Below are 22088 nucleotides of genomic sequence, written 5' to 3'. Positions count from 1 at the left end.
ACCAGTTATCCCCAAAGGGGGTAGACACTTCTGCCCCTACTGCCCTCAAAAGAATGCTCATTTTCAACTGAGGCCAAGCTGGGAAATGTAAAAGCAAAACAAAAATCTTGCTTCTGAATCCTCCTCCCACCCCCATTGAAAGGCGTCGGGGGCAGGCTGTATGCAGGAGAACCGAGACTGGGGAACGCAGGGGGGAATGAGTCTGACTTTTGGAATCCAGAACATGGTGACCTTCAGGAGACCATGTTCAGGTGAAACACACAAACAAGTTCACCGACCTGCAGAGAGCCTGACCACCCCTGCCCTACGCCGGCTGCGGAGGGCAGGCCTCTACCCTGAGTGGCAGAGAACCAGGGAGGCAGGGCCTCCACATGGGGTCATCACCTAGCACCTTGTGGTTTAGACTCAGCTCCATCAGTAGCTCTCAGACTCAACGAAGGCTTAAGGCTTAATAGCTCCAAGAAGAAAAAGGAGAAAGCCCAAAGCTACACCAAAGTTCCCCAGCTTGATTTAATGCCGCGACGGCAGACCTGGGCCGTCTTCAGAAGGACTGGCCTCCCGCCGTCCAGAAGACCTCTCCTCCCTTCCGATCAATTGATTTCAGTGAAGCCAGAGAGTGACCCATGGGGATATGCGTGCTAAAGCTTCTAATGCCACCTAGGAAGGGCCTGGGGACTCGTCACCCTCTCTCTCCCATCTTACGTGGCTACAGAAGGCACTCGGGATGGGAACTCCTTCCTCCATCACTTAGAACTGGAATGCCACGCGGGCAATGAACAATCTTATCACAGGGGCCGGGAATCCTTGCAGATGAATTCCAGAGCGCGCTGCCATTCAGACTTCCCCGTGCTTTTCACGGCTCCGTTTGGCATCCTATTGGCACTTCAGGGTACAATCACATTCACTGTCACTCTGGTGACATGAATAATCCATCCATATTAATGAAATGATAGCAGCTCCTTGCCGTCTCTTCTTCTTAAGCTGATTTCAAATAACGTGAATTCCCCTTTCAGAGGGTAGGATGGGGGTAGGGGAGCTTTTCTTATTCAACTCTGCTATGGGGGGTGGGGGGTGCAAAGAGAGAATGGAATGACGGTGATGCAGAATAACTGTAAAATAATTACCGTGTTGCTCCAAGCTCCGCGTTCTCCACCCGTGTAGTGAGAGCGCCGGTTTGGTGCTGCATTTGAGTGGCAACCTCACCAATTAACACTGCCGCCGCGGGTCTGTGAATTGCATGTGAAAACAGAATTTGTCCAGGAGTGCTCATGCAAATTGCGCAACACGAAGGTGGCCTCCGTGTCAGGTCCTTTCACGTGCCCTGACAGACTCGTGTCTTTCCGGATTTCTCTGATTGGCGCCCCCCCTCCCCCACCTCCTTGACAGTCACTAGAGCTCAGATGCCAAAGAGAATAACTCCTACCGCCCTGTGTGCGGCATCTAGGGGGAGCTTCAGGAGCTGGTCCTCCGGCTGGGTTTTTGCCTCAGAAAACAATCAGATGTTCTCTCGGATTGGAGAGCACGGATTAGGAAGGGACTCTTCGCAAACACTACCTGAATGCCACCCAACCTGTACCGTGGCCCCGGAGGCTGAAGTAGCAATTTCTTAGTGAAAACTTTTTAGCATTTGAGCATTAATGTATGTTTTGTATGCCTAAAATCGGTGGCAATGCACAGAAACTCGAAAAGCAAAAGCATTGGATCAAATGTGAACTTGGCTGTAATTGTATATAATCAAGGTATAGAATGTGAATGTAGAAACCGTATGCAGAAAAAACATTCTTCGGCTTGCCCCAACTTGACAAACTTCCTACTCCTTCCTGAGGAAGGGAATGTTTCTTCCACTTGAGCTGTTTGGAACTGGTGGATCGGTTTGTTGTTTTGTCTTGTTGTTCGGCACTTTGAGAGACAGGGGCAGGAGGGAGGAGGTGCCCTCTGGAATGTGAAAGACCTAAAGAGCCATAAAGGGTGGCTACACTGTTCCCCAGAGAAGCGGGACCCCAAATTCTGTGCACACAAAGGCCCCCGTCTGAGGCCAGCTAAACAAAGCTAGGGGGAATTTACAAACTTTGAGAATGATTTCTGGCAAAATCAGGTGGGGAATCCTCCTTTTTTCCTTAACGGTGCCTCAATCCAAAACCTCAGTTTCTTGAAATCACTCATCTTTCCAAAGTTAGTTATATCTGGACTGAAAGAAGAAAAAGGAAGAAGAAATTGTACCCCAATAACACCTCTGTTCCTTACCCTTGAAATGCAGAGATTATGCACAGCAAGCTGCAGGGGAGAACATTCCGGGCTGGACCTCTCCCGAGCTGGGACAGAGATAGAAGTGAGCTGCTAGCCAGGCCTGTCCTTGGGCTTCGCTGGCCTGGCTCCTCTCCCCTCATCTTCCTCCCATTTCCACTGTGCGCTTTCCTCTCCTCGCCTCGCCTCGCCTGCGGTCTGCTTTTGATGCTCAGTACCTTGTAGTCTCTTCTGCACTTGGTCCTCAACCTGGCCGCCCTTCCTCTCAGCTTCTAGACCCTCCTCCTGGTGTTCAAGTCCTCAGTGCCTCTATCCGATGTGTGGGCCTGTTTCTCCAGAGCCCCTGAAAGGAACGTGGTAGGCCTCGAGACTCAAGGTGCCCAGCCCCAGACGCGCAGACCTAGGAAGTGTCTTCTTAGGCCCCAAGTGCCCTAACCCTCAAGTCCCAAGTGTTACCTTCTTGGTTAGTCCCTGGCCAATTTTAAGAGCTCGAGGTGTAAGGGTCCAGAGATCGGTCTAACTGATGGAGACACAGAAATATATGGTGTGTGTGTGTATGGTGTGTGTACATATATGGTGTATGTATATGTATATATGGGGTATGTGTGTATGTATGGTGTGTTTGTGTGTATCTATATATGGGGGTGTATATACGGTGTATGTGTACATATACAGTGTGTGTGTATATACAGTGTGTGTGTATAAATATATATGGTGTGTGTGTGTATGGTGTGTGTACATATATGGTGTATGTATATGTATATATGGGGTATGTGTGTATGTATGGTGTGTGTGTGTGTGTATCTATATATGGGGGTATATATACGGTGTATGTGTACATATACAGTGTGTGTGTATATACAGTGTGTGTGTATATATATGTGGTGTGTGTACATATAAAAATGCTCAGTGTGCTCAGATAGGCCCAGGTGCACCCAGGCATCTTCAGTGCACGATGGTGGTGTCCTACTGCCTGTGCCACCATGGCTGAGCCAGGAGAGAGGTTTTTAAGAGACATTTTGTTATTTGGCAAGTTTGCAGAAGACAACTTACCAGTTATCCCCAAAGGGGGTAGACACTTCTGCCCCTACTGCCCTCAAAAGAATGCTCATTTTCAACTGAGGCCAAGCTGGGAAATGTAAAAGCAAAACAAAAATCTTGCTTCTGAATCCTCCTCCCACCCCCATTGAAAGGCGTCGGGGGCAGGCTGTATGCAGGAGAACCGAGACTGGGGAACGCAGGGGGGAATGAGTCTGACTTTTGGAATCCAGAACATGGTGACCTTCAGGAGACCATGTTCAGGTGAAACACACAAACAAGTTCACCGACCTGCAGAGAGCCTGACCACCCCTGCCCTACGCCGGCTGCGGAGGGCAGGCCTCTACCCTGAGTGGCAGAGAACCAGGGAGGCAGGGCCTCCACATGGGGTCATCACCTAGCACCTTGTGGTTTAGACTCAGCTCCATCAGTAGCTCTCAGACTCAACGAAGGCTTAAGGCTTAATAGCTCCAAGAAGAAAAAGGAGAAAGCCCAAAGCTACACCAAAGTTCCCCAGCTTGATTTAATGCCGCGACGGCAGACCTGGGCCGTCTTCAGAAGGACTGGCCTCCCGCCGTCCAGAAGACCTCTCCTCCCTTCCGATCAATTGATTTCAGTGAAGCCAGAGAGTGACCCATGGGGATATGCGTGCTAAAGCTTCTAATGCCACCTAGGAAGGGCCTGGGGACTCGTCACCCTCTCTCTCCCATCTTACGTGGCTACAGAAGGCACTCGGGATGGGAACTCCTTCCTCCATCACTTAGAACTGGAATGCCACGCGGGCAATGAACAATCTTATCACAGGGGCCGGGAATCCTTGCAGATGAATTCCAGAGCGCGCTGCCATTCAGACTTCCCCGTGCTTTTCACGGCTCTGTTTGGCATCCTATTGGCACTTCAGGGTACAATCACATTCACTGTCACTCTGGTGACATGAATAATCCATCCATATTAATGAAATGATAGCAGCTCCTTGCCGTCTCTTCTTCTTAAGCTGATTTCAAATAACGTGAATTCCCCTTTCAGAGGGTAGGATGGGGGTAGGGGAGCTTTTCTTATTCAACTCTGCTATGGGGGGTGGGGGGTGCAAAGAGAGAATGGAATGACGGTGATGCAGAATAACTGTAAAATAATTACCGTGTTGCTCCAAGCTCCGCGTTCTCCACCCGTGTAGTGAGAGCGCCGGTTTGGTGCTGCATTTGAGTGGCAACCTCACCAATTAACACTGCCGCCGCGGGTCTGTGAATTGCATGTGAAAACAGAATTTGTCCAGGAGTGCTCATGCAAATTGCGCAACACGAAGGTGGCCTCCGTGTCAGGTCCTTTCACGTGCCCTGACAGACTCGTGTCTTTCCGGATTTCTCTGATTGGCGCCCCCCCTCCCCCACCTCCTTGACAGTCACTAGAGCTCAGATGCCAAAGAGAATAACTCCTACCGCCCTGTGTGCGGCATCTAGGGGGAGCTTCAGGAGCTGGTCCTCCGGCTGGGTTTTTGCCTCAGAAAACAATCAGATGTTCTCTCGGATTGGAGAGCACGGATTAGGAAGGGACTCTTCGCAAACACTACCTGAATGCCACCCAACCTGTACCGTGGCCCCGGAGGCTGAAGTAGCAATTTCTTAGTGAAAACTTTTTAGCATTTGAGCATTAATGTATGTTTTGTATGCCTAAAATCGGTGGCAATGCACAGAAACTCGAAAAGCAAAAGCATTGGATCAAATGTGAACTTGGCTGTAATTGTATATAATCAAGGTATAGAATGTGAATGTAGAAACCGTATGCAGAAAAAACATTCTTCGGCTTGCCCCAACTTGACAAACTTCCTACTCCTTCCTGAGGAAGGGAATGTTTCTTCCACTTGAGCTGTTTGGAACTGGTGGATCGGTTTGTTGTTTTGTCTTGTTGTTCGGCACTTTGAGAGACAGGGGCAGGAGGGAGGAGGTGCCCTCTGGAATGTGAAAGACCTAAAGAGCCATAAAGGGTGGCTACACTGTTCCCCAGAGAAGCGGGACCCCAAATTCTGTGCACACAAAGGCCCCCGTCTGAGGCCAGCTAAACAAAGCTAGGGGGAATTTACAAACTTTGAGAATGATTTCTGGCAAAATCAGGTGGGGAATCCTCCTTTTTTCCTTAACGGTGCCTCAATCCAAAACCTCAGTTTCTTGAAATCACTCATCTTTCCAAAGTTAGTTATATCTGGACTGAAAGAAGAAAAAGGAAGAAGAAATTGTACCCCAATAACACCTCTGTTCCTTACCCTTGAAATGCAGAGATTATGCACAGCAAGCTGCAGGGGAGAACATTCCGGGCTGGACCTCTCCCGAGCTGGGACAGAGATAGAAGTGAGCTGCTAGCCAGGCCTGTCCTTGGGCTTCGCTGGCCTGGCTCCTCTCCCCTCATCTTCCTCCCATTTCCACTGTGCGCTTTCCTCTCCTCGCCTCGCCTCGCCTGCGGTCTGCTTTTGATGCTCAGTACCTTGTAGTCTCTTCTGCACTTGGTCCTCAACCTGGCCGCCCTTCCTCTCAGCTTCTAGACCCTCCTCCTGGTGTTCAAGTCCTCAGTGCCTCTATCCGATGTGTGGGCCTGTTTCTCCAGAGCCCCTGAAAGGAACGTGGTAGGCCTCGAGACTCAAGGTGCCCAGCCCCAGACGCGCAGACCTAGGAAGTGTCTTCTTAGGCCCCAAGTGCCCTAACCCTCAAGTCCCAAGTGTTACCTTCTTGGTTAGTCCCTGGCCAATTTTAAGAGCTCGAGGTGTAAGGGTCCAGAGATCGGTCTAACTGATGGAGACACAGAAAAGACAGCGACAATGCAACTGCAAAAGAGGCTTTTATTTTTCCAGCTAGCTGGGGTCCAAGTCTCAGCCCATTGCAGCGGGCCTTCACAAGGACCCCGAGCCTAAGGTAAAGGGATTTTTTATAGTTCAGGATGTTCTCTAGACTGTAACACACAAAGGAAGGGGGGGTATGAGACGCGAGGGTCCAGCTCTCACCACCTGCTTAGGTCTAGATAAGGGCTCTCAGCTAAGGATTTGGATGACCTTGCCTCGGAGGTGCTGGGCCCTCCCGTTTTCCACTTATCTGAGAGTTCCCAGACTCCTGGTTCCCGTCCTTGAGGCCCTAACAAAGTGGGCTCCGTCCCTGAAGACTCAACAGGGTAGTGATTAAGCTAACTTCCCCAGCATTCCCTAACATGGCGGTGATTATGCTAACTCGGCCTAACAGAGGCTCTCTTAGAGACAGCCTGGGAGTAGACAGGAGCATCTTGGGCCACAGACAGTGACTCCCATGTTTCTTCTGCTGTCCCCTCTGCAAAGGCTCATCACCTCGACATGCGCATTGCTGTCACTCCTAACAAACATCAGTCATAACATCAGGCTGCAAGGAAAGTATTCCTAAGAGATGCCCCATGCTCTGGGCCCTCCTTCCCCTTCTTCCTCCCCCGGAATTCCCAAGTGACGTTCCCTTTCTCGGGGTGCACAGTGTGTGGATTTACTACTAAGATTTACAGATTGCAATGAATTGTCCTTCCCTCCTAGTGACTTCTGCAGGTTGTCTGGCATCTTGGAAAGTGAGCTATTCTACAGAAAAGATTCTTCGGTGTTGATTTCCCTGTACTTCTGGAGGGGAGGGCCTGCCTCTATTCTCACCTCTTCCTGCCCCCCACCCCCACCCCAGAACACAGGCTGAAACCACCAAAGACAGTGTAGACTCAGGGGTTCAGAACAAGGAAGCGTGAGAAGCTGCGGCTGCTGGCCTCTGGCTACTGAGTGAAATGAAAACCTGGTGGCCCAGAATTCCTGCAGATGCATCTCCCTCTCCCTCCGCCCCAAGAGTGGGTTTAACCCAGGATGGCAAATACCAGCAGCTCCCTCCCACCTCAACTTACCCTGGGCTTTTTATTACCTTTACTTGATCAAAGGGAGAAAAGCAATCAGTCTCTCTCCCACTTGTTCAATAAAAGAAAACATAATCATCGTTCGCCACATTACTTCCGGTGAGTGCACAGGAAGAATACCGCGTGTGAGAAAGGCAGCGAGGAGGGGAAGGGGGCGGTGAAAGGGAAACAAATTGGCTGCCTGTGGAGGTCCCGTGTCAACCGGCTGAGGACTCTTGTTCCTTTAGACACTGTGGGAAAGCCCATGGCAACCAAGGGCCCGCCGAGCGAGGAGACAGATGGGGAGGTTCGCGGCCCCTCCCCAGACGAGGAGGCAGAACAAATAGCTGAAGCAATCCATTCTCCAGAGCCCCTGGTCCTGTCAGGGTCCTGCAGACCAGAGCCTCTGCTTCTGGTCGTCGTCTCAGTTAGGGTTGGAAAATTTTCCGAGATTTTTCAATAGCTCAGAGAAGCCAGTCTCCAAGTTGTCGACGTAAAATATGTGTTTACCTGGAACTGCCAACGTCTTAACTTCTTCATGTCACTCATGAATTCTCAGTGGCCTGACGACTTTTCTACAGATGAACGATTCTGTTAGAAATTATTTTTATGACCATCTCTAGTTAAGATCTAAAAGGTTAGTGGAATAGGGGCTTGCAGGTGGCGTGGTGGTTAAGGGTGCTGGACTCCCACATGATCAACTAAGGTTCGAGTCCTGGACCTGGTGACTCACTTTCTCTCTCTCTCTCTCTCTCTTTCTCTCACTCTGTCCCTCTCTGGTCAAATTTTAAAAATTAATTAATTAATTCTTTTTTTAAAAAAGTTAGTGGAATAAATACATTAACTAGCTTATAAAAATAGAATACACCAAGACCGGTATGTGGTGTGGTGGTTAAGGTGCTGGACTCCTACATGGCTGATCATGGTTTGAGTTCCGGACCTGAGGCTTGCTTTCTCACTTTCCCTTTCTCTTTCTGTCTCTCTCTGGTATATTTTTTAAAAAATTATAATAACAAATAAAATTAAATAAATAAGACAATTCTTTTAAAAAAATAGTACTGCTTCTCTTGCAAACAAGATGTAGCAGGAAGACCAAGAGTGATTTTCTGACCTTATTTTAAAATCCAATTGAGAGCTTATGTCTAGCAAATGCTTAACTATGGCATTTGTTATAAAGACTACCTGTCACCACAACCCTTTAGTTAGGGTGTCATGTGACTGCCATCATTCCTTATTAAGTCTTCTTTAAAAAGTTAGCGAGACATTCAGCAAGTTGGAAAAACAAGTTCAGAAAAACAGAAAAATTAGAAGATTTCTTCTCTCAAAGTGCTTTTGGTCATATTTCCTGATATAGTTTGGTCTCGTCCCCCGCAAGAGGTATTGTTAGGGTTTTAAAAGTATTCACAGTATACAGGGCCAGCAGGTAGTGTGGTGATTGAGGCATTGGGCTCCCACATGGCCAAGCACAGTTCAAGTCCTGGACCTGGCGGCTTGGTTTCTCACTCTCCCTTTCTGTCTGTCTCTCTCTGGTCAAAATCAAAGAATAATGATAATAAATAAAATTAAAAATAAACAATTTTTAAAAAAAATATTCAGGGTATATACCTATTGTCATATTCCCTGTCCAACGCCAGGTGCTGTTTAAATTCTGCACACTAATTTGCTTTACTTTTTCATTTTATTTTACTTTACTTTTCATTGCCAGAGGGTGGGTGCACTCGCCAGAGAGACTGAGTGACAGATAAAGAAGAGAAACCACCCCACAGTGGGGCATGTTTATACCGCAGTCCCTCTTCCTCCATTTCTCCATCTCATTAGGATTTGGGGCACATTTGTACATACCCATCTGGCTTTTTTTTTTGAGCTGCCAGGACTGAAATTTGAACCACAGTTGAGCATGTAGAGTCTAGCTTTCTTAACCACTAGGCTATGAGGTTGGCCCAGCTTTGCTTTTAATAAATTCATGTTTTTTAAAAAATAGGGGAGTTGGGGGACCAGCAGGTGGTATGGTGGTTAAGGCACTGGATACTCACATATTGCTGACCATGGTTTGAGCCCTGGACCTGGTGTCTCGCCCTCTCTCTCTCTCTCTCTCTCTCACTCAGTCGCTCTGTGTGTGCGTGTGTGTGTGTGTGTGTGTGTGTGTCTGGTCAAATTAAAATGAATAAATAAATTTAAATGAAAAAATAATTCCAAAAAAAATTTTTAAATAGGGAGGTTGGGCCAGTAGGTGGCCTGGAGATGAAGACACCAGATCCCACATGGCCAACTGTGCAGTTCAAGTCCTGGACCTGGTGGCTTGAAAATCACACTGGGCACATGTGCATGTGTGTCCAAAATCCCAAGAGGAGAGCAGAGGAGAAGGGATTGCAGCATGGCTACCTCCACAGGGAGTCTTTCTCACCGCCCCGCACAACCCCAGGAAGTACACAGACCCTGTAGTAAAGAAGAAAGAAAAAGAAAAAGAAAAAAACAGGGAGGGCCAAAAAAGACATAGAATTATTTACACCTGATTTTTAAGTAGGAATCACCTTCTCTGCCCAATTTTTGGTAGCCACTTGGGCTGGGCAGAGAATAACGAACTAGAAATGAGTGGGAGGAGATGGGCCAGGGGTGGGGGCAGAGAGTGACCCCAGACATTTGCATATGGTCATGAGAATGAGAATCCTTATTCATGCCAGAATACAACTCACGGGTAAACACAACTCTTCAATTCCCATGGTCAATGACCAAGTCTCGCCAGCTCCCCTCATCCTGGCTGGGTGACTAATGGCTGGCCCCCAGCCCTTCCTGCCCACCTCTGTCCTCCTAATCCAGCCCCGGTCTGATCTCTGCCGTACCCGACATGGTCTGTCTACCTGCAAAGTCTTGCTCCTACACACCCTGACCACGCCTCAGTCAGGGGCAGCCACCTCCCTCCTCACAAGCGTCTGCTCCTTCTTTCTTTCCTTTCTTCCCATTCAAATCCAAGTCCATGCTCCTGGTCAAGTCCCCCTTATCCAGGAAGCTCCTCCCAAGTGGAACCAGAGAATCCCAGGGCTAACCGGAGCCCAGCAGTCACGTGGGCTGGCTTCCTCACATTGTAAGGGAGAATGCTGGAGCTAGAAATGGTCAGTAAAGGGGGCCAGCCAGTGGCATGGTAGTTACGGTGGCTGGATCCCACATGACCAACTGCACAGTTCAAGTCCTAGACCCAGCAGCTTGAAGAGGTTGCTGGATGGGACCAGCAGTTAGTGTAATGGCTATGTCACTGGACTCCCATGTAGTCAACCGCGATTCGAGTCCTGGACCTGGTGGCTTAAACTCACGCCAGGCACGCGTGCGGGCGTGCCCAAGATCCCGAGAGGAGAATGGAGGAGAAGGGATTGCAGCGTGGCCATCCTCCCTGGGAGGTAATTTCTCGCTTTCTATCTCTCTGTCTCTCTCTATCTGGCGCGCGCATGCGCCCTATAGCAAAAAACCTCTCCCAAAAAAAAGCACACTGGGTGCACATGTAGGTATGCCAAAATCCTGGAAGAAAGAGTGGGAGAAGAAATAACTGCATAACCATCCTCCATGGGGATGCTTTCTCACTTCCCATCTCTCTCACTCTCTGTCTCTCCAGCAAGTGCACATGCCCTCTGGCAAATTTAAAAAAGAAGAAGAAGAAGAAGGAGAAGGAAAGAAAGAACTATTCAGTGACTTGCCCCAGGCCAAGTCATCCCTAGAACCCATATGCCCACGTGTTATGTACCCCCATTAGGCCACTTTCTTTTCTTTCTTTTTTTTTTTAGAGGTTTTTGCCTTAGGACACATGCATTAGCTGGAGAGAGAGAGTTAGAGACAGTGGTAGGCAAAGTGAGAAGTCACTTCCAAGAAGGGATGGCCATGCCACAGTCCCTTCTCCTCCATTGTCCTCTTGGGATCTTGGTCATGCACACACATGCACCCAGTGTGATTTTCAAGCCACTGGGTCTGGGACTCAAACTGGGTCAGCCACGTGCGTGTCCAGCGACATAACCACTACGCCATCTGCTGGCCCCTTTCTACTACGCTATGCCACTACTCTGGCCATGCCAGGCCTGATCAGACTGGCGCCATGGGAATCTAATGGAACCAGAGCACTCGCCATGCTATTTCCCCCTGACCTCTGGCTCATCCTCGAGCTTATCAATGAAGGTGCACCTTGCCTCTCGGCTTAGATCACGGTGTCCCTGCAGGACAGGAGCCATGGCTGCACTGCTCTTAGAGGCTCCCTGCTCCCCCTCCCTCGTGCTGGGCTGCAGTGCTGGAGGCCTGGTGCTGGAGACCCTTGCAGGTGCCTTGAGCCATGAAAGCTTTGGAGAGAGTGAGACATCAGGCTCAGGTATGGGGGCACATGCTGCTAAGTCACTATGCTGCACAGGCTGGGGCCACACGGGGGTCCAGGTTTGATTCCCAGTCCATCCTAAAAGCCAGCATGGTGGTGTCAACCATAATCCCAGGGACTCGGGAGGCAGAGTCAGCAGGATGCGAGCTCAAAGCTGGCCTGGGCAGCAGAGACAGGCTGTGTGAAAAAGAGCCATGCGTGCTGGCGTGTGCCTGTGGTCCCAGCTGGGAGGCTGAGGCAGAAGAATCAAGGCATGGTGAGACCCTGTCTTAAAATGTAAATAAAATAAAGCAGGGTACCTATCTGAATGGAAAGAAAACTTTAATGGCAAATTATACATTCCATGCATGATGTTCTGTAGTGCTCAGGCTCTGGGGGCAGGTTTTGTGGTGTGGGCTGGATTCCTAAACGACAGTGCCTTACTCCACACGAGACCCAGAGCAAAGCTGTAACCAGCCCTCCGTCGTGAGTGTTCACATCAAGTTAAGCAAGTCAGTGGTTGGCTTACTGGCTTTGCGTGTTTGTTTTTGCTGTGCGCATCCTCTAAGAAAATCCAGCTCTCGGATCTGAAACACAAAGCTGAAAATGCCAGTAAGGGTCGTGCAGTGCTGTGCAGCTTCAAGTGACAAGCATGAGGTCCTTAAGCTAGGCCCTGAAATGACATTGGGTTCACAGTCTGGGCAACCGATTTCCACTGACTGAGCCACCCTACCTTGGCAGAAAGTGAATCAGAGTTTCCCACCCTCTCCAGGTCCCTGCCCAGAGCATGCAACCTGACATGTCCAACCACAGGACATGTCAGGGCTCTGTCCCCGAGAAACCCCTAGGAGGTGCTGAGAGTGACTGGAACTCTGCTCTAGCCACAATAGTTCCACAGTGACAGTGACTGGGCTCTGCAGCCACAGGGATGGCCCCTCCATGAAACGATGCGGCCCTCAGCCTCTGCACGTCCCTGTGCACCCCCCAGGGAATCGCTGTCAGTCACTAGGGGGGGGACTCAGTGATCCCTTATTTCCTTAGAAATTCTCTGTGATGTCATCAGAAAAGGAACAAAGGGGTCAGCAGATAACAGGGTGGTTAAGGCGCTGGACTCCCACATGGCTGACACAGTTCGAGTCCCGGACCTGGTTGCTTGCTTTCTTGCTGTCTCTCTCTTTCTCTCATCTCTCTCTGGTGCATGCATGTGCCCCTATACAAAATTAAGAAAATAATAATGATAAGTAAAATTAAATAATTCTTTAAAAAGAAAAAAAAAAGAAACCAAGATCAGCCCTAGGAGCAGCCTTTTTTACACGCTTCTAACTCTGAACTAGGCGGTCGTGTTCCACAGCCTGGAACCCGCGGTCACAATGAAGCCCTGAGATCCCACAGGAAATACAGACAAGAGTCTCACTCCCACTGGCTTTTCTCATGAGCTGACAGTGGAGACCTGAGATGGGATTGAAGTTCGGTGTCGAGGTGTCTTGACCCCCACTTTCATGCCCACCCCCCACCTCCCCTCTCCAAGTTCTCAGTCATTTCTAGTTCATCTCAACGTCCAAAAGAGGTCTGGTTAAGCTGGGGTTGGGAGATTACTCCTAAGATGAGGAGAGGGTACAGAGGGAAAGAAACACAAGGAGAAAAAAATTAGTCGGGCCAGCGTTGAAGGAACTAAATGTGTCTGTTAGGAAAATGGCTGAAAGGGCAGGAGGACCAGAAACATGATCCCTAGGCTGGGGAAGCCTTCTCAGGGTGATAGATAGCCCGAACAGCAGGTTCGATCTCCCTGACCTGCCCAGCATTAATCAGCCTGCCCTTCCTGCTCTGACTTCACGCTCCTGCAAGTAGTCACCTTCGAGAGAAGGAGGCGTGTGGTTTTAGGTGGAGAGGTGTGATGCAAATCATGAAAAGAAAAGAAAAAGAAAAACATTTAACAGACACAAAAGTGGGGACCAGCAGTTGGCGTAATGGCTGTGTCGCTGGACTCTCATGTAGTCAACCGTGGTTTAAGTCCTGGACCCGGTAGCTTAAACTCACGCCGGGCGCGTGTGCGTGCGTGCCCAAGATCTCGAGAGGAGAATGGAGGAGAAGGGATGGTGACGTGGCCATCATCCCTGGGGGGTGATTTCTCACTTTCTGTCTCTCCATCTCTCTCTGTCTCTCTGGCGAGCACACACACCCTATAGCAAAAACCTCTCAAAAAAAAAAAAAAAAAGACACAAACGTGTAAAGCGATGGGTTAAGGATACTGTGTACAGTAATGTCTTTGACTGGTCTAATGTGCAGTGTATTCATGTTGGGAAGATTCCTTTTGTATGCTTCAAAAATGTATACTGATAAAATATAAAAATAATATAAACAAATAAAAATGGTAAAACAAAAATGAAAAAGTACAGGCCTGTCTACAGCCAGCCACCAAAGCAGAAGTCCACTAGCTAGAGGAAAAAGAAGCCCAAGACATTTTGGGTGACACGGTAGGGGGTTGTGGTCATTGGAGGTGATACCAGGGTGAGGAGGCCAGACTTGGCCTTAGCCTCTGGAATAGAAAATCACCTAGTGAGGGCCAGCAGGTGGCATGGTGGTTAAAGGTGCAGAACTCCCACATGGCCGACTGTGGTTCGAGTCCTAGACCTGCCAGTTTGCTTTCTAACTTTCTCTCTCTCTCTCTCTCTCTCTCTCTCTCTCTCTCTCTGGTCAAATTAAAATAAATCAATAAAGTTAAATTAAATCATTCTAAGAAAGAAAGAAAGAAAGAAAGAAAGAAAGAAAGAAAGAAAGAAAGAAAGAAAGAAAAGAAAACTACCTAGCAATATGTTTCAGCTGCTTAAGCAAAAAATATTTTAAGCTTTTTGGGCCAGCCCCATAACCTGGGGGTTAAGGGAGCCAGATCCCACATAGCCCACCACAGTCTGAGCCCCAATCTTGACAGATGGAAAAACACAGCAAGCGCATAATAGATGCATGCCTCAAATCTCAACGAGATGGAGAAATAGAGACGGAGGGATTGCCGCATGACTGCACTCCGTCGCAGGGTGCGTTTTCTCTGTCTCTTTCTGGTGAGTACATGCACCCTCTGACACTTAAAAAAATGATGCTTTTCAATTAGTTAAGTGGCAGAAGAGAGTTGGCAAACAGCGCCCCCAGACAAGGCCTGCGTTGCGGTATTGAGACAGTGCGTTTCTTCTCCCTGAAAGGAAAGTGTCATGAAAATGGCACCTTCATTCTAGGGTCTCGTCCCTTCCTTGGTTTCTTCCTTTTTATCCTAAGCAAGAGGTGGTCATTTGTAAACAGGGGTTATTTTCCTAAAAAATAATAAAGAACAAAAGAAAAGGGCTGGGCCACCTTCATTTTATTGGCGTCTCCAGGTACATCGACAAAATGAAGAAAGGCTAAGAGAGTTGGAAAAAAGCATCGGTTTTCTTTGTCTCCATTGTATTTTATTTTTCATTGCCAGAGGTCCTGTGTGCTCGCCAGAGACTGACAGAGAGGGAGAAAGCTCAGCACAGTGAGGCATGGTCTTGCCACAATCTCTTCTCCTCTATTTCGCCACCGTGTCAGGATTTGGGGTGCACACACACACACACACACACACACCTGCCATCTTTTTCAAGCCACTAGGACCAAGATTCAAATGGTAGTCAGACATGCAGTATCCAGCCCCTTTAACCACAGACTACAGGGCTAGCGTCTGTGTATTTTTATGTTTATAAAAATAAAACTTTTTATTTAAAAATTACAGCTCAGGGACCAGTAAGTGGCATGGTGATTAAGACACTGGACTCCTGCATGACCAACTGCAGTTCAAATCCTGGACCTGGCAGCTTGCTTTCTCATCTTTCTCTCTCTCTCTGGTGAGCACACATGCCTTATAGCAAATTTTTAAAAAATAATAATAGGGGCCAGCAGATGGTGTGCTGGTTAAGGTGCTGGACTCCCACGTGGCCAACCATATTTCAAGTCCTGTGCTCAGAGCTTCAAAATCATACAGGGCTGGGACCAGCAGTTAGCGTAATGGCTATGTCGCTGGACTCCCACGTAGTTGACCGCGGTTCGAGTCCCGGACCCGGTGGCTTAAACTCATGCCAGGCGCATGCGTGTGCGTGTCTAAGATCCCAAGAAGAGAATGGAGGAGAAGGGACTGCGGCGTGGCAGTCCTGGAGGGTGATTTCTCTCTGTCTCTCTCTGTCTGGCGAGCGCACGTGCCCTATAGCAAAAATCTCTCCAATAAAAGGAAATAAATAAATAAATAAATCACACAGGACATATGTGCATGTGAGTACAAAATCCCGAGAAGAGAACGGAGGAGAATGGATGGCAGAGTGGTCATTCCCCTAGGCATGATTTCTCACTTTCTCTCTCTCTGTCTCTCTCTAATGATTGCATGCAACCTAGGGCAAAAAAAATCTTAAAAATAATAATAAGGGACCACCAGGTGCCATGGTGGTTAAGGCGCTGCACACTCCCACGCGGTTGACCACAGTTCAAGTTCTGGACCTGGTGGCTTGCTTTCTCCCTTTCTCTCTCTCTCTCTCTCTCTCTCTCTCTCTCTGTGTGTGTGTGTGTGTGTGTGTGTGTGTGTGTATGTGTCTGGTCAAGTTAAAAATAAATTAATAAATTAATGAATAAATAAAGTTGAAGAAATAATTCTTTTAAAAAAATAATAAAAAATTTTTAAAATACAGTTCGGTGTAAATACACTATTCACAAGATGAACGTGGATCTATGAGGACTATTAATTGACGATGGATTTAGAACAGTGTGGTCGAATAATGGGCAGTTCAGAGCTGCAGAGCAGAAGCCGGCTTTCCATGTTACCAGCACCTCTCAATGTCTCTGTGTAAGTCTTTGTTTGAAAAATATATCTAGAAATCTGAAGGCAGGTTCTCTGTGATGAAAGGCCCAGGGTCAGCTGATGTGACATGCCACCCCCACGGCCGCCCACCCGGAGGCTCTTCCTGGCCATATGCGAGGCTTCCATTGGGCTTGCTTTTCCTAAGAAGCTAGATTTCAGCAAAAATCCCTAAATAGGGAAAGGACCCCTGCCAGCTTTCGAATGTGGCTGCTTTTCTCCCGCTTTCTCGGGGCCTCCCCTGAGTCCCAGCCTCCTCCAGCATCACCACCACTGCTGGGCAGGCTTAGACTCCGAGGGCTGGGCCAGGGCAGCCCTCCTCTCAGAGCCTCGTCCCCGTCACACGTGGTTTGCCCACAGACAGGTTCAGTTTTTTTGCCCCACAGACGGTTTCGGCAGGCAGCCACCGGCAGAGCCGGCTGGCAGAGACGCTTCTGGCACGAGGGAAGGGCAGGGGGACGTGGAGCTGGCGGTGTCCTAGAAGTAGCTGTTCCCAGGCAGTCGAAGCTAGTCTCTCCAGGCCACGCTCCCAAGGCTCCGTCTGCAGGTGCTGGAGGAGACCCGTGCCCCCACTCCCGGGCATGCACTGGCTCCCAGCGCTCCTCCCATCCCCCGTCTTGCAGCCGATACAGCAGAGAGTTGATTTACCAGTGACTTGGCAAGCTCGTCTATAAATGGAAACCCTGGCGGGTCTCTCGGCATACCACAGGCTAGGGCTCGGCATCAGTTACACAACCTTGGCTTTGACGGCTTCATCAGAGAGGCTGGGGGCAATAAGAAAGGTTTGGGTCCGGGGAAACAGTGGCTTAGGAAGAAAAAAGCATCTTCCTAGCAGCTCAACTGTAGACAGCTGGGGCTGCTGCCCCGCCCTGGTTTCAAGAAAGGAAAGGTAGCGAGCATATGGGCAGAAAACTTAATGGAGCGGCCGACCCACACGGCGCCCCGAGCGGGGCAGACCTGAGCTGGCCTCTGTGGGGCAGGTGTCACGGCCCGGGTGGCTGGGGTTTTGACAGCCCCATGGAGAAAAAAAGCTCTAGAGGATAATGGTGGTTTCCATCCCGCTCTGAGCCCTTGCACTCCAGAGGTCTGGCTGGCTCTGGCCACACTTGGTGTATGGCCTCAAATGGACAAAGCCACAGCAAGCAGAGAGAAGCCACCAAGGACAGGCTGGTCCAGGTAGATCGAAGACCCCGGGGAAGCGGGGGTGCCCTTCAGAGCCTTCTCTGGGACTTGGGAGCTCTTTATGAAAGCTGCAGAAAGCCAGGCTCACTGCTGAGCCTGTCGCCAAACCCAGCTGAGTGAGTCGTGATGAAGAGAAGGCGTGACTTTTATTGACTGCCATGTCCAGGTCTTGAAGGAGGAACTGCCACTCTGGGATGTTTGCGGCACTCTCTGAGCATAGGTAGGGTCCGGTAGAAATAGTCCAGGTCCCACCCAGAGCCTGGGACCCTCCTGAACTCATTCCATTCCAGATCAATCTAAATTTATTCTTAATGAGTTTTTTTTTTTTTTTTAAAGTACTTCATGGCTCTTTTCTTCTGGCATGCCACTAAAGATCTGCTGTCATCGTGGGCTGCTACCCTGCCAGGTGTTACCAGTGTTATAAGGACAAGCCATACCTGGGGCCAGCAGGTAGCATAGTGGCTAAGGCGCTGGACTCTCATATGGTCAACCATGGTTCAAGTCCCAGGCACAGCAGCCTGAAACATACAGCGTGTGTGTGCGTGCGGACTCAAAGTTCTGAGAGGAGAATAGAGGAGAAGGGATTGTGATGTGGCCATCCCTTGGGGAGGCGATTTCTCGCTTTCGGTCTCTGTCTCTCTTTGTCTCCCCACTAAGCGCAGGCGCCCTTTAGCCATACCCAAAGTCGTGCCTCTGCTGAGGTATCCCAGATGCCAAGATCCACATCTTTGCATCTTTGACCTGGGGCAGAAGGCAACAAAAGCGGATGAGTTCCCGCTCTGCGGCCACATGGTGTCAGCAGAATTGGAGCAGCTCTCGTCAGAGGGCCCGGAAGCTGCCTGTATCTGTGTGAACAAGAACATGGAGAAAGGATGTGGCAGAGACAGCGTTCATGTCCGAGTGAGGCTCCACCCTCCCCATGTCATCCGCATAGATGAGATACTGTCCTGTGCTGGGGCTGACAGGCTCCCCACAGGTATGAGGGCTGCCTTTGGGCTCAGTGGCCAGGGTCCACGTTAGCCAGGTTATCATGTCCATCTGCACCAAGCTGCAGAGCAAGGAGCACGTGATCGAAGCCCTCCACAGGGCCAAGTTCAAGTTCCAGTTCCCTAGTCGAAAGAAAATCCACGTGGCAAAGAAGTGGGGGCTTTACGAAGTTTAATGCTGATGAATTTGAAGACATGGTGGCTGAGAAGCGCCTCACCCCCAACAACTGTGGTGCCCAATACAAATACATCCCCAGCCGTGGTCCCCTCATGAGGGCTCGCGATGTGCTGCCCATTCCTTAATCACGGTCATCAGTAAAGCTTACCTCTGTCCCAGAGAAAAAGAAAAACAAAAGAGAAAAAGTAACTTATGGGGCCAGCTGGTGGCATGGTGGTCAGGGAGGCTGGATTCCATGTGGCTAAATGCAGTTTTAGTTCCAGACCTGGTGGCTTGAAAATCACACTGGGCACATGTGCATGTGTGCCCCAAATCCTGAGAGGAGAATGGAAGAGAAAGGATTGTGGTGTGGCCATCCCCTGGAGAGATCTCTCTCCTCTCTCTCTCTGTGTCTCTCTGTCTCTCTCTCTCCGGTGAGTGCACATGCCCTATAGCAAACTTTAAACAAAGTAATATATGTTCAGGCCCAGTCTATATGGCACAGACAGTAGCATACCAAACTACAGTGCTGTGGGCCACGTGGCTGATTGCAGGTTCCAATCCTAGCCGGGTTGATCTGAAGCACATGTCCAAGATCCTAACAAGTCGGAGAGCTGGGGAAGGGGATTGCGGTGTGCCCAGGCCATGCTGAGGGTTCCTCTCTCTCTCTTCCTCTTCCTCTTTTCTCTAAAAGTAATATATGTACACAATAGGCAGTTTTAAAGAGTAAAGAAGTCACTTATAATTCTCGTCTAATGGGATAATTCAGTAGCTACTGTTCTAGAAACTGCTTTCTACCCCTACACACGCTATATATCGTGAGCTGTTTCCTATGTGATTAGGAAACACAGCTAGACTGAGAGGCATGATTTTTATGGGCTGCCTAGTATTCATGGTATGGATGTACCATAATTTATTTAATCAGCTCCCATTGTCATGCACTAATGAACTTTTAACCAATTTAGAGTTGCTTTGGTAGTGGAATTAATCACAACAAAGGCATCAAAAGGACTCTCTAATTTACATCAAAGGCAGGATTTGGAAAGCATAACTCTGGAAGTTGTGTTTCCACTAGAAGGACCTATGGCAACTATGTTCAAAGCGCGATGAGGACAAATGGTATTTTTGTTGTGTTTACCCCCAAGAATGTCCTTGAAATCCTGAGGACCTTCCTGTGGCTCCTGGCAGGCTCCCATCTTGCACTGCTCTGCCAACATTAACCCTTTCTTTAACATTCAGCAGAGGGTGCAATCAGCTTGCTCAGAGAAGCAGTCTGTTCCAATAGGGCCATCTTTTCCACTCCTCCCCTGCCAATCCCGTATCTGTTTACAGGAAGTAGAAGCCATCGCAGCCAACCAGGAAGTCGTGTTCAGCAAACATATATTTTGTTGCCGCTGTGGACTTAGCTCGGTGTTGGCTGTTGGAAAGACTCATAGTCCCAGTCCCCAAGGAGCTAAAGATCTGGCCAGGAATGAGGCCATCAGAATATTATCCTGCAGCAAACTTAAACTCCTCAGCATTCAGCGAGTTCGAACTTTCTATACTCCCTTGTTCCTTAGTTGAATCAGTAAGGTGTACACTCATGCAGACGCCATGATCGTGAGCCATGGAAAATGGGTTACGACAGGAGGAAAAGCGAGGAAAAAACACAAAACATGTCAAAATAGTAACCGTGGTTTACTTTGGAGTGTTAAAGAAATGGGTATTCACCTTTTTTAGATACTTTTCTGCATTGTTTTTTTTAATGTCCCCAGTGACAGTGGGCAATCAAGAAGAATGAGCAAACCACGTGTTATTTGAATCAACAATTTCTTGAGTGTTTAGATACACTCCATTCTGCTCATTGAACACCTGGAGAGAAAGCCAAGTTTAAAGTCCCCAGGGCCAGCCCTGTTGCCAAGTAGTTAAGGCAGTCAGATCTCATATGACCAACCACGTGGTTCGAATCCCAGTGCCAGCAACACACCAGGTGCCTGTGCATGTGCATGCCTGCCCAAAGTCCTGAAGGAAGGAGAAATGGAGAAGAGAGTGCGGGGTGACCATGCTCCATGTTGAGGGTGCTTTCTTCCTCCCCCTCGCTACGTCTCTCTTTGGCTAAAGCGCACACACCCTCTGTCCATAAAGGAAAAGAAAAGGAGTCCAAGTCCCCATTGTTTCAGGAGCTAAGCAAGAACAGGAAACAGCACTGTTCTCGCTCTGGAGTGTGCTGGGTGACCAGGAGGGACAGCATCACAGTGACAATCACAGCTGTTTGCTATGCGGTCAGGGCGGGCCACGGTCAGGGCCAGTGGTGGAGCTGACCACCCAGGCTTGTCGGTTCCCGGAGCGTAAACCATTCCTTCTTAGCACTCGAACCCTTTTAGCTGCCTTCGACCCAGGTCCCAGGTTACTGATGTGTCAGTGATCAGCTTCCAAAATGGATCAACTCTGCCTCAAAACGCGCACGCCACCTCCACACATGACAGCACAACCTTCTTTAACCGTCTGCTGAGACAGAGGGGTTTGCATGGGTGGACTCTGCTGGAGTTCTGCTATGGGTTTATTGTAAGCACCTCTCCCAGCGCACGGTGAAAAATCGTTGTGGCCAAAGAAAGTGTGTAAAAGCAGCCCCATCCTGAACCCAAACTTCTGTCGTGACACTTAATCAACTTCAAAGGGGATGCTAAGGTTTTATGTTGTGCTCTTTCTTTCTTCTACTGATGGAAGAATGGTCTCATCTTATGCCCTTTCCTCAAATGTCGACGCCGGTACCACAGAGGCTTCCCAATTCTGGGTATCAGGCAACATATAAAAATTGATGTATATTTTTGTGCTCTTTCAGCCTCACCCTTTGATCTCAGTAGAGTGTCTCCCTTTTTATTCTATGTCCATCCCGCTCCTTCCCCTCCCATTTCTCTTTACTCCGGAGTCCTCCTGGGTGGTCTGCTCAATTTAGACCAGATGCACATTGTGGTCTTGGAAAAGTCAGAATCCCAAAGACGCCACCACCAGCTGCAGGCCATCAGACAAGTGACTTGATCTCGCAGACTCGGGTTTCTCAAAGTCGACGCCAACGAGTTCATTACACAGGTGAAAGCACCTGGCAGAGTGCTTTGCATATACTCCCCCGTGTTGACTGTCTTCTTGCCTTGTTCCTGGGTCTGGTCCATCTCTGAAAAACCCTTTCCAGCCAGAGGGAATGCTCCTCAAATCACAGCTCCGCATAGTGTTGCCGTTAATACCTAGTCAGCAGGTGATGTGGTGGTGAAGGTGTTGGACTCCCACATGGTCAACCGCAGTTCCAGTCCCAGACTGGGCAGCTTGCCTTCTCACTTTCCCTTTCTCTCTCTCTCTCTTCAAATTAAAAAAATAAATAACAATAACATAGAATTAAATGAATAAATAATTCTTAAAAATAATAATCAGCATAAAATAAATATATATATATATGTT

At 48.9% G+C, this 22088-nt stretch overlaps 1 protein-coding gene and 1 pseudogene across 1 annotated transcript in view; both read left to right on the top strand.

Annotated features, from left to right (window-relative positions):
• Nucleotides 1–18802, top strand: part of LOC102479663 (60S ribosomal protein L10-like) — a 28384-nt pseudogene extending 9582 nt beyond the window's left edge.
• The window catches only part of MAML3 (mastermind like transcriptional coactivator 3), a 523718-nt gene that overhangs the window by 473651 nt on the left and 27979 nt on the right, over nucleotides 1–22088 (top strand).

This window comes from Tupaia chinensis, unplaced genomic scaffold (assembly GCF_000334495.1).
Source record: "Tupaia chinensis unplaced genomic scaffold, TupChi_1.0 Scaffold000127_2, whole genome shotgun sequence".
NCBI classification, from domain to species: Eukaryota; Metazoa; Chordata; class Mammalia; order Scandentia; family Tupaiidae; genus Tupaia; species Tupaia belangeri.
Note: the sequence above shows the minus strand (reverse complement) of the source record. Positions and strands in the feature narration are given on the sequence as shown.